The sequence below is a fragment of the Sus scrofa genome, chromosome 11 (genome assembly GCF_054392235.1).
Source record: "Sus scrofa isolate SSC_HxYL_T2T_F1_AM1 chromosome 11, Sscrofa_HxYL_maternal_Yorkshire_Landrace_v2.0, whole genome shotgun sequence".
NCBI classification, from domain to species: Eukaryota; Metazoa; Chordata; class Mammalia; order Artiodactyla; family Suidae; genus Sus; species Sus scrofa.
In genome coordinates, this window is record NC_139393.1 from 5,073,679 (window position 1) to 5,086,632 (window position 12,954).

Consider the following 12,954-nt stretch of genomic DNA (forward strand, 5'->3'; position numbering starts at 1 on the left):
GCTGCCCTCGCGGTCTGTCCCTCCAGACACCGTCCCTCCCCCCAGCACCGGCTCTTCCCACTGCCCCGTCGCTGCCCCGGCAGGCCCCGCCCATCTCAGAGGCCTTGTGTGTCTTTCAAAGGACTCGCCTTGATGCCAGTGGAGGGGTACACGGTGTTAGAGGCCCAGCTGTGTTCCCCCCAAACTCATGTGTTGAAACCCTCGACGCCAGTGACTCAGAGTGCGACTGAATTCCGAGGGACAGCCTTTCGAGAGATGGTTCGTAAGGTAAATGAATTTCAAAGCCGTCTTTGGGGGGGGGGAGCTAATGCAATATGAGTGTCCTTACAGGAAGAGGGGATCGGGTCACAGCAAGAGGGGAAACCGCGTGACGACAGCGAGAAGGCGGCCGTCCACACACCAGGGAGAGAGGCCTCAGGAGGAGCCCCGCCTGCCCACACATCCATCTCGGAGTCAGAGCCTCCAGGACTGAGAGAAAAGCAATTTCTGTTGCTTGGGCCGCCCAGTCTGTGGCACGGTGTTGAAGCCCCTTGCTGAGCAGGACGGCCTGTGGTGGGGCAGGCTCTCTGCACGGCCTGGAACTGGTCCAGAGCAGAACTTTCTGTGGTGCGTCAAGGAACATCACTGATCCGCAAGATACTAGCCTGAGACTGAAAAGTGAGCCAGGCGCCACCGACGCCCCGCATGTCCCCAGGCCCCGCAGGGCACACCGACCACTTCCGGCAGCTGCATCTTTGGCCTCCACGCTGCGGGGCGGCACTGCCAGGAAGCTCGTGGCCCTGGAGCAGCCGGCCGCCAGTGGCTGACGGGACCTGTGTGCGACCCCAGCTCCGGTCTCCTCTCTGGGTCTCAGTTAACGGGACTAACAAGTTGGCATCATCTTTTCAGACGGAAGAAGCCGCCACAGCCCAGATGCCATGGGTTACACCGCCCACCCGGCTCCAGGGATGCCAAGCCCTGCAGCTCACTCTGTACCCTCTTCCTGTTCGGAGATTTCAAACGCTACCTCCCCAGGTTGCTTCTTTGAGGTTTAACCGAGTCCCCAGGGCGTGCGTGACTCTGACGCTTAAAAGGCAGGCTTAAGCGCGTTAATCATGGCTCGGCTATTTACTCAGCCTGGGAGTGATAACAAAATGCCAGCGAGATTTGATTCCTCATGGTCCTGGATGTGGACAATTAAGACAGAGCTCAGTTTCTGGTGAGGATTCTCTTTCTGCCTTCACACTAAGCCCTCCCATGGCTTTTTCTTTTTTCTTTTTTTTTTTTTTTTTTTGTCTTTTGTCTTTTTAGGGCCACACCCACGGCATATGGAGGTTCCCAGGCTAGGGGACAAATCGGAGCTGTAACTGTCAGCCTGTGCCACAGCCACAGCAATGCGGGATCCAATCCTGTGACCTACACCACAGCTCACAGCAATGCCAGATCCTTAACCCACTGAGCGAGGCCAGGGATCAAATTTGCATCCTCATGGATCCCAGTTAGGTTCTCAACCTGCGAGCCACAACGGGAGCTCCCTCCCATGGCTCTTCTTGCTGAATGAACTGTGTGCGTGGAGAGAGCCAGCAAGGCGTCTGCTGTCTCTTCTGATTAGGGCACTAATCCTGCTGGATCAGAGCCCCACCCTGACGGCCTCATTTAGCCCCCATTCCTTCCAGAAAGGCCTCATCTCCAAATACAGCCACACCGGGGCTAGGGCTTCAGTATATGCCTGGAGCGGGTATAAACATTTAGTCCCTAACAGGCAACCTGCTGTAAAATCCTGCTCTCACTGCCTCATCGTCCTTCCTGTCTCACTCCCCTACTCCTCCCCCCCAATGTTGTCTGGGCTCACATCCCAAATAAATTATCTGCAATAAATCTTCGTCTCGGGGCCTGCTTCCAGGGAACTCAAACTAAGGCAGAAAAGCTGAACGCCATACGTGCTTCTAGGAAAATTACAGCCCTTGGTAGCATGTTAGAGGCTACGAGAAGTTTTCCATAAAGAAACATTTCATTGCGTTTAAACCAGGGCCTCCAAAGGTTTCTTAGCCTGGGGTCCCTTTCTTCACCCTTGGAATGTTCTCAGACATGTGCCAGAATTTATTTGCAGCTATAGGGTTGGCATGAGCTGGGGCGGGGGGCAGAGTCCGTTTATTTTATGATGGCTGCTGGGGGCCGGTGAAGCCTTCGCCAGGGGAGTGTGTGTGGGGACAGAGATTGGGGTCTGCCCGTGGCAGTAACTGGCCATCAGCACTACTACCTCGTCCAGAGCCACTGGACTGTCGGCTACTGACGCAAGGTCCCAGACGACGGGGGACGTGACCCTGCCCTCACCAGGCTCACGGGTCGTGAGGGAGCCAGAGGAGTGGGCAGCGGTCACCGTGGGGTCACCTGGGCCATGATCCCATCCCACGTGCTCTGCGTCTCACCCCGAGGATGCTGATGATGGAAGGAAGAAGGGGTCCCACACCTGCCTGAGCTGAGCCTCTAGAAGCTTCAGAGATGCTTAAGCTCTTGCTGTTGGTTTGGGGACAATGTCTTATGCGTCCGTTCCCAGGTTTATTGAAATTTCAGTTAACCACCTCTGCGGCCACTCAAGAGGCCACCTTCGTGTCCCCGGAGACAAATCAGGTTAAATGATGTCGAAATAATACCCTCCGTTCAACATCGAATCGCATGTATTCGTATTCCAACCATTTGAGAGTGTTACTGATGGGCTCACATTCTTCCTATTAAAATTAAATGGCATGAAATGTGAATTAGCTCAATTGAATTCATTTCCTTCGCTAACGCACTTATCCGTGACTCAGAGGAGTCTGGGCAAAGGCCATCTTGGTTTCCTTCAATAGGACACATCCAGCTCCACGCGCCCTAAGTGGGACTTTGCAAGGGCCACTGGGCCCGAAGGAAGTGAAGACGCCCCCTCCACCACGCTTATTCGATTTAGCTGGAAACAGGGATAAAAACGGTGCCAGTTTCATAGGGCTTTGCTTTGGGAGATGAAGCTCCTGGCAAGGCCTGGCACAGAGCAGGTGCTGATGACATGCTCCGTAGTGAGGTGCTGTTGTCACTCCCGTGAGCCTCCTTCTGTTCAGACACGAGGAGCAGGTACCAGAGGGTGAAGCCAGGAACCCGGGGACCTGGAATCCTGCCCCTCACTTGAGAGTAACCTAGGCCTGCTTTTTTTCCTCTGTTCCAATATTCTGATCCACAGAGGCAGCCACAGCTTTCCAGCCTGGAGGACGTGCCGGGCGTGGCTGTGGCAGGACCTCTGGGGCTGTGCTGTCGGCTGAGCCTCGGTTTCTCAACCTCACAACAAAGAAAAGCTCACGGAGGCGCCCAGGATACAAGGGAGACGAGCTGCCAGGTTTTCCTGCTCAAACTGCTCGACGGTCCCAAAGACAAAATCTAGGCTGTCTTGGGTGGTTCAGCCCTGTCCTGAGATGCCCATGTTTCTCGAACCTGCGTGTTCGGGGCGGACAGGAGGGGCGAGCAGCAGAGTGGGCTGCAGTGGGAACCTGCAGTTGTCAGTGCCCAGGAAGTTCCAGAACCTTCCACAGGGCAGGGGGCAGGGATGTGCAAAGCTAAGGACCGTGATCGTAGGCGTGTGCAGCCCCAGATGCACGACAGCAAGGAAGACCCTTCCTCAGTCCCGCCGCCAGCATAGTCCGCGCCTCGGGCCTGCCCACCTCTCACCTCCCTGGCGGGAAAGCCGACGGGGCCTCTGGGGGCCTTCAATTATTCTCAATCAAGCAGAACTGCCGCCATTCTAGAATTCTCTCTTAATCAGAAAGTTTCAGTGAACTTTATAAGAATGAGGCAAATGACAAAGAGAATCCAACGCTTAGCTTCCACAACAACAAACAGGGGTTCATCGAGGTTCATCGAGCCTCAGCCAGTGCGCCGAGGATCCTAAATCTGGGGGGTGGGGGGGCGGTTTCCACACTGTTCTTGCCCTTCATTAGCGGGCCCTGAAGTCAGCAAAATTTCTTAGAAGATAAAGTAAAAAAAAAATTAATGTTTCACAAAAGCGTAGGTAATTTCTACTAAACTTTGATTTTCATTTCTTTTGGGGGCCACACCTGTGGCATATGGAAGTTCCCAGGCTAGGGGGTCGCCTTGGAGCTGCAGCTGCCGGCCTACACCACAGCCACAGCCACACTGGATCCAAGCCTCGCCTGGGACCTACCCCACAGCCCAGGGCAACACCAGATCCTTAACCCAATGAGCGAGGCCAGGGATCGAACCCACATCTTCACAGACACTGTGTCAGGTTCTTAACCCACAGAGCCACGACCGGAACTCCTAAATTCATTTTAATCCTAATAAATATACACACACATACAAATGTCTGTAGGAACGCTCCGAGTCCCAACCAACTCAAATGTGGGAAGCCGTCAAAGGGGCAAACGCCGAGGTGGTCCAGCACCATCATTTTCTAGACGGAGACACGCAGGTCCGCGTGGGTTAACTGCCCTCCTCCTGCTGAGCTGCTGCGTGTTCGAAAGAGGTTGGGCTCGACCTCGGCTCTGACCCCGAGGGTTCTCTTCCGTGGACCTGGTCTCCAGCATCTCACCCCGGCAGCGCTGGACCATCAGAGCTCCCGCCTCAGTGGCCCTGCGGCATAGTCTGTCATCACCGAGAAACTAGGCCTCTTGCGGCAGGTCGTATCTACTGCTGCAGGAACGTGGACTCATCCATTTTAGGCGGATTTACCAGGAGGGTTGGAATCGAAGGGGCTTTCTCGCGACTACGTCATCCACGAGGGAGGGGACCTCATCCATGAACCCCCATCTCAGCCCGAGGGTTCCAGGAGACGATACATTCTCACAGCCTCCTGCCCCGCCTCCCCCGGTCCTCGGGCAGCAGCTTGGACACACAGAGCAACGGGAATCTGTCTTCCACCTGCCCGGGGGGAGGAAACAGTGCCATCTCCCTGCTGCGCTGCAGGCATCCCAGTGAGGAGTTACAGGAGCCCTGGGGTTTCGATCCAGTTCCTGGAGCTCTGTGCATACTGGATTAATCCAGACATCCCTGATGGGGATGGGGCAGCCCACCTGACTTCAGTCCGCAAATTATGACATGTTCTGACCTCTGGCATCCAACAGACTGGGTTCACGCCCCAGCTCTACAGCAAAATGACCTGTACTCTTGGGAAGTTCAATGTCATGAGCCTCAGTAGTTCCAGGATTCATTCGACAAATGTTTGTTGAGAGCCTACGATGTGCCAGGCACTGCGCTCTGACAAGGTCAGAGCAAGGCGGCGTCTGTTCTCATCGAGCTAAAAATACACCAGGCAAGAGATTCACCACACAAATACCCTTTCAACTCTAATTGAAGAGAACCATCAAAGAGATACTAAAGGGTCAATCGGAAAAAATTCTCGCTATCACAGGGCTCTTCGGAAAGGAATGCTGTGGAGTCGATCAATAGAGGCAGGCCATTGGGAGCCGTGAGACCAGGACAACCTGGTCTCTGTGACCCTGGACGACAAGAGAAGCCACACTGGAGAAGTGATTTTTGAGGTGATGCCTGAAGAAGGTCAAGAGTGGGGGAGGTGAAGAGAAGACGTGTGCAAAGGGCAGCACGTGCAAAGGGCCTGTGGTCACAGCATGTTTGATGCAGGCAGAGGAAGGACAGAAGGTCCACGCAGCCTGCGGAACGGAGCCAGAGGAAGAGATCTGAGGGGTTTCAGGAACAGGAAACAAACAAAACAAAACAAAACAAAACAACCCACGCACCTACACTGCTGTGAGAACTAAAAGCCTTAAAATATCTAACCCATCTAAAGCGCTTAGAATACAAAAACTAAATAGCTCTTACAAGGCGAACGTTTAATAATTTGCAAAGTATAGTTGGAAGCCCTTATTCTGGAACACTCACAATTTCTACAGCCAGTGTTTCTCCCCATAGAGTCGCAGGAAACAGGGTCCACATCGACTCACCAAGTTTCTCAGGCTCCACGCCCAGGAGGAGGCATCCGGGATTCACAGCGCACGTTTCATCCATCAGCGGGTCCCCAACCTCTCCACCTCACCCATCTCCGCTACGGCCACCCTAGCACCCATCGCAGTCTGGGGGAGGGCGCCCTGGGACACTGTCAAAGATGAGGGTTTGCACGCGGGTTGATTATTGGGGCCACCCCCTGGGGAGGGGGCGAGTAAGCAGGACTGACCAGGCAGGATTAGGGGCAACAGAAGCCTCTGTCAATCCCGGATTGGGGGGGGGCGCTCGGGGTTGGTCCCGAATGGAGGCAGGAAGACCAGGGCACACACTCACGCCTCCCAGGGTGGCCCCGGGTGCAGGCTGCCCTGCACACGGCGGCTCCTGAGAGGGCCTGAGCTGTGGGTCCGCCAGCAGGAAGCTAAGTGTGTGGCCCCAAAAGGGTCTCTCTGGCTCATCTAGAAGGTGATGAGGTGCCAGGGAACTGGCAAGTTGTCTTGCCCACCAGAGTGTCCTGAAGCATAGGTGCTTAACTATTTATTCATCGGGAGCCAATTGTTAGATTATAATTCAACCTATTATTCTGAGACATGAGGCAGGAGGCGAATGGATAGAAAATTCTCTCCACTTATAGGTGAAATTTTCAAAGGAAGGCGCATAACAGGATAGAAAACAGATGATGTGTTTTTAGGGCACTGTGTATATAGCTGTTGTTACTCTGGCCGATGCCATATAAAGAATTACAGGGATAATGAAAAACCGTGGTCTCAGACTCTGATTTCGTGGGCCAGGCCCTGGGACTTGAAACATCTCCCAGAGACGCTCTGCACAACCCAGGCTGGAAACCAGGGCTGCAGAAGGTGAGGAGGGCATGACAACTGTACCCGCTCAGCAGGTACCACCTGGGAAGCAACCCAGCACACGGGCCAGTGACCCGCCTCAGTCTGGTCCAGCACGGATGCTGATGATGGAGCGAGCGGGGCCCACAGGGCTGGAGTTAGGTCCCCAAGGCATCGGAGGTCAATGCGGTGGTCATGGAATTTAGCAATTTGCCAGCCCCTATAAACAAAGTTCCCCGGCTCATTGGACATGGTGTCTGCTTTTATTTATTGTGAAGAGAGTTGGGAAAAAATTTTCCCAACAAGACCAGTTGCACCTGTTTCTATAAATGACACTGTGCCCTAGTTTCCTTAGAGCTGAGAGTCACTCAGTTCCCTCTTTGCAAAGTCATGACTGCTGGGAATTCAAATGTTCACACACAGAACCGAATGGTCCAGGCTACACTGAGGTTTTTCTCAGTGGAGGGAATCCATTCTAATAGCTTCTCTCGCTTTTCTGTTTCGGGTATATGCGAGTGCTTTATTCCACCCTTCAGGCTCATGGTAGGACCTGAAGCAGAAAAGGCTTCTGCAAAACAAGAGCTGTCTTTGTGTGCACTAGCCATTCGCTACCTTATTGTGTAAAAATATGTAATATAAACTGCACCACTTAGATGGTTCTGAAGTGTGTGGTTCAGTGGCGTTTCTTCCGTTCACCTTGCTGTGCAAACCGTCACCACCAGCCATCCCCAGAATCATCTCATCGTGCAAAACTGAACCCTCTCCCCGTGAAACAGCAACTTCCCGGTGGCCCTCCCCCCAGGGGCTGGCACCCACCACGCTTGGCGTCTGGATGGCTCTGGCTGCTCCTGGCGCCTCATGTGAGTGGAATCATACAGCCCTGGTCTTTTTATTTCTGGCTTATTCCGCGAAGCATCACGTCCTCCAGGCTGCTCCGTGCTGCAGAGTGTGTCAGAATCTCTTCCCTCTGCAAAGGCGGACCAACACCTCCCCCTGCATGGCCGCGCCCCTTTACTGATCCCGCTCCCACCTGTCGGCTGTTGTGAATAATGCTGCTGGTTTGGGCGCACAAATAAGACGGGTAAGTCTTGAGCGAGCTGCATGAAACGCGGAGCCACCACTGAGGCTGCCCAGGGTCACCAGCTCCACTGGGCAAAACGTCACACTCCACTGGAAACAGCTGATTATATTCTGTGGGACCAGAATATAGCATGTTGGAGAATTTCTTTCCGGGCATAAACAGTCATGTAAAACCTCAGAAAGTCACCTGTTCTCCTGGAGCCCCGTGAGATCGGCGGCTCAGGAACCACTGGACGGCCTCACTGACTTACCCGGTGACTGAGGGACGGAGGAACTGCTCGGCGCCAGAAATGCTCTTTTGCGCACCAGCTCCTCAAATGCCAGGGACTCCATGGTTTTTTGTGAGTCGCTCAGCATGTGGAGTCTGTAAAGCTGTACAAGACCCAACCCTGGAGTTCTCGCGGTGGCGCCGCAGGTTGAGAATCTGACTGCAGTGGCTCGGGTCACTGCAGAGGTGCGGGTTTGATCCCCAGCCCAGCGCAGTGGGTTAAAGGATCAGGTGTTGCTACAGCTGCTGCAGCTTAGACTCAACCCCCGGCTTGGGAATTTGCACGCGCTATGGGGGTGGCCATAAAATTAAAAAAAAAAAATAATAAAGACACAAACCTGTTCTAAGAAGCCTAAAATCTGAGTCTAGATCTCTTTTTTCCCTTTGAGACCAAATGTCCTCTGTGCACAAAGGGGTCGTGGCGACAGTGTTGAAAAGTCTAGACGGACAGTTATGCTGAGATATTTGGGGAGCACGAGACTGGGGAGGGATGGGAAAAGCTCCACTCTCAGACCTATGGCAGGAACGAAGAAAGATCTGAGCGCAAGGAGGAAAGATGTACTAACTGATTTTTTTTGTGTCCCCATGCTGCACAGCAGGAAAAAAGTTGATAAATTAATTAATTAAATAAATACTTAGAGGTGAAAAAAAAATTGGAAGATAGGCCCATAATCCACTATCTATAATTTGAATGTCCAAACACCCAGAGGTTGTTTTTATTTTGTCTTTCATGTTTGTTGATTGATTGATTGGTTGATTGACAGCCATGCCTGTGGCATGTGGAAGTTCCCATGCCAGGGATCAAACTCATGCCACAGCAGCAACCCAAGCCATAGGAGTGCCAATGCTGGGTCCTTAACCCACTGAGCCACCAGGGAACTCTTTGTCTTTCACATTTAGAGGCAAAATCCTTCCTAAAACAACATGAGGCAAATTAGGATCTTAGTGGCTTTCATACCCTTAGCTACAGAAATGCTCCTGAGTTCAACTATGAGGTGCTGTCCTAGACCCCAGGCTGTTACATCAAACATGATACCAACACTATTCCACCTTCCGGAAATCTGAACATTCCGGAAACCTGCAACACATCCGGCCTCAGAGGTTTTGCATCAGGGACTGTGGATCTGCTCAGCACACCCAAGAGGCAGAGCAAATAGCTACAAAAATGACAAGAGAAGGAGGAGCCCCGACTGCTTCGGGCATGCTCTTTTATCTGGGTGGGTCTCTCTGGGAACAGTGCTAACCTGGCGAGAATGAGGCCCACTTCTGAGCTCGTTTTCTGGATGAAAAGCCTTCGACTGTGTTGTTTTCCTGCGGCACCGAGTTCTGAGCGGGAGCAATGGATGCGGTGAGGGATGGGAGAGGTGAGCTGGCTCAGGAGGTCTGCGTGCGGCCAGCAAGAGAAAGTGCGGTCCTTCCAGCTGCACTGTGTGTGTGTGTGCAGTGTGAGGTTTGTGGGGTGAGTGGGGGGGATGGTGTGGTGTGATGTGTGAGGTATGTGTAAGTGGTGCGGTGTGTTTACGTGTGTGGTGTGTATGTTGTGTGTTGTGATGAAGGGTGTATGTATATCATGGTAGGGTGGGTGTGGTGTGGTGTGTGTGTGATATGTGTGTGTGGTGTGTGGTGTGTGTACACATGTGATGTGTGAGGCATGTGTGTATCTGTATATGGCATGTGTGTGTGGGTGTGAGGTGTGTATCTGTATATGGCATGTGTGTGGTGTGTGTGTGGGTGTGAGGTGTGTGTGTGTCTGTATATGGCGTGTGTGTATGTGTGGTGAGGTGTGTAGTGTGTGGGTGTGGGGTGTGTGTATGGGGTGTATGTGCGATGTGGTGAGGTATGCGTATATGTGTGTGTGTGTGGCGTGTGTGTATATGCATGGTGTGGGAGGTGTGGGTGTGGGTGTGTCTGTACATGGTATGTGTGTTCGTATGTGTGTGGTGAGGTATGAGGTGTGTATGTGTGTGTGTGTGTGATATGGTGAGGTGTGTGTATGTGGTGGTGTGTGTCTGTGTTGCTGTTTATCCCCCTCCGCCTGCGAGCACAGCCCACGTCCTAAGGACAATGAGAATGGTGTCCGATATGCGCTTCACGCAGACACAGGTGTTGTTGAAGACCAGTTCTCTTACTGCGACACCTGCTGACCAGTTCTCTTACTGCGACACCCACTGACCAGTTCTCTTACTGTGACACCCGTTGACCAGTTCTCTTACTCTGACACCCGTCTCAAACAACACAACCAATGCCCTCTAGGCTCTGTAGTCTTGGAACCTCAGCTAAGGCCTGAGAGCTGAGGAGATGAATGACAGGAACTCCTAATCCCACAGGAAGGCTCTAGATCCATCTGTTAGTTACAACACAGCTGGGTAACCCAATCACTGCTACCTCAGGCTTGAAGAGAAGTCCATGAAAGGAGTTCAGGGAGGGGGTTCAGTGGGGTTTCCATGGCCGAGCAGGATGCTGCTTCCACCCAACCGCCCCAGCAGGTGAGGGGCCCCAGGAGAAGGTGTCATTGAGACCAAGGCTGCCTGTTGGCACCTCACTCGCTGCCAAGTGCTTGCTGAGCCAGGGAACACTATGAGGCTTGGCCTTTGCTGCTACCAAAGCAGGGGGTCTTGAGAGGTGGGTGTCCCTGGGAGTTTAGGGTACACACCAGGAGGGAGACTGTCCCTGTCTCTCCTCCAGGTATTTCTGAAAGGGATGTGAGCTGGGAGCAAGGAGAGAGGGCCCCAGAGGGGGCTGGCTGCCCTGAGACAGTGTGCAGTGTCCACTCACTTCTGAGTAATTTCTTTGGGTTTAATTCCTAATTCACAATTCTCTCTTCAACTGTGTCTAACCTGCTGTTTGACCTATTTGCTGAGTTTTTATTTCAGGATTATAGATTATTTATAATGATTTTTATTTTTCCACTATAGCTGATTTACAGTGTTCTGTCAATTTTCTGCTATACTGCAAGATGACCTAGTCACACATACATGTGAATATTCTTTTTTCTCACATTATCATGCTCCGTCACAAGTGACCAGACATAGTTCCCAGTGCTACACAGCAGGATCCTATTGCTTACCCATTCCAAAGACTATAGTTTGCATCTACTACCTCCAAATTTCCAGTCCCTTCTACTCCCTCCCCCTTGGCAACCACAAGTCTGTTCTCCATGTCCATGTGTTTCTTTTCTGTGGGAAGGTTTCTTTGTGCTATATATTAGATTCCAGATATAAGTGATATCATATGGTATTTGTCTTTCTCTTTCTGACTTACTTCACTCAGGATGAGAGTCTCTAGTTCCATCCATGTTGCTGCAAATGGCATTCTTTTGTTCTTTTTTATGGCTGAGTAATATTCCATTGTGTAGATATACCACATCTTCTTAATCCAATCTTGGCTATTGTGAATAGTGCTGCAATGAACATGCAGGTGCATGTGTCTTTCTCAAGGAAAGTTTTGTCCGGGGATATGCCCAAGAGTAGGATTGCTGGGTCATGTGGTAGTTTTGTATATAGTTTCCTAAGGTATTACCATAGTATTTTCCACAGTGGCTGTACCAGATTACATTCCCACCAACAGTGCAGGAGGTTCCCTTTCTCCACACCCTCTGCAGCATTTGTTATTTGTGGACTTATTAATGATGGCCATTCTGACTGGTGTGAGGTGTTACCTCATAGTAGTTTTGATTTGCATGTCTGTAATAATCAATGATATCTAGCATTTTTTCATGTGCTTATTGGCCATCTGTATATCTTCTTTGGAGAAATGTCTATTCAGGTCTTTTGCCCATTATTCAATTGGGTTGTTGGCTTTTTTGCTGTTGAGTTGTATGAGTTGTTGTACATTTTAGAGATGAAGCCGTTGTAAATTGCATCATTTGAAACTATTTTCTCCCATTCTATAAATTGTCTCTTGGTGTGTGTGTGTGTGTTTTTATGGTTTCCTTTGCTGTGCAAAACTTGTCACTTTGATTAGGTCCCATTGGTTTATTTTTGCTTTTATTTCTTAGATTTTTTTTTTTCATTTCTAGAATTTTGATTTTTTTTTTTTCTGGTCTTTTCAGGGTCATACACCACAGCCATAGCAATGTCAGATCCAAGCCACGTCTGCAACTTACACCACAGCTCATGGCATGCCAGATCCTTAAAACCACTGAGAAAGGCCAGGGATAGAACATTTGTCCTCAAGGATGCTAGTCGGGTTCGTTTCCACTGAGCCACGATGGGAACTCCAGCTAGAATGGTGATTTTTAAACATCCATCTGATTATCCCTAATCATGCCTTGATTGATAATCGTGGCTGCATTTCTGATTTATTTTATCACTAAACACAGCTCGTCTATATTCTGCATCTGATGGATCCAGTGTGGGTTGGTTGCACTCACGCTCTCAGTCCCAGTGCCCGGCTCTCCTGCGTTTAGTTCTCTTGGATTGTGAGCTGACTGTGTGATCTTTTTTTTTTTTTTTTTTTTTTTTGTCTTTTTGCTGTTTCTTTGGGCCACTCCCGTGGCATACGGAGATTCCCAGGCTAGGGGTCCAATCGGAGCTGTAGCTGCCAGCCTACGCCAGAGCCACAGCAACGCGGGATCCGAGCCGCGTCTGCAACCTACACCACAGCTCACGGCAACGCCGGATCGTTAACCCACTGAGCAAGGGCAGGGACCGAACCCGCAACCTCATGGTTCCTAGTCGGATTCGTTAACCACTGCGCCACGACGGGAACTCCTGACTGTGTGATCTTAATTGGTGTGGGTACTGCGGGGCTACACGGGGGTTTGCGGACGCTCCCTCCCCTGCAGAGAGCATCTGCTGTGTCTGTTGCTATATGCCAGGGCACACTCCCGGCTGAGGATGTGGA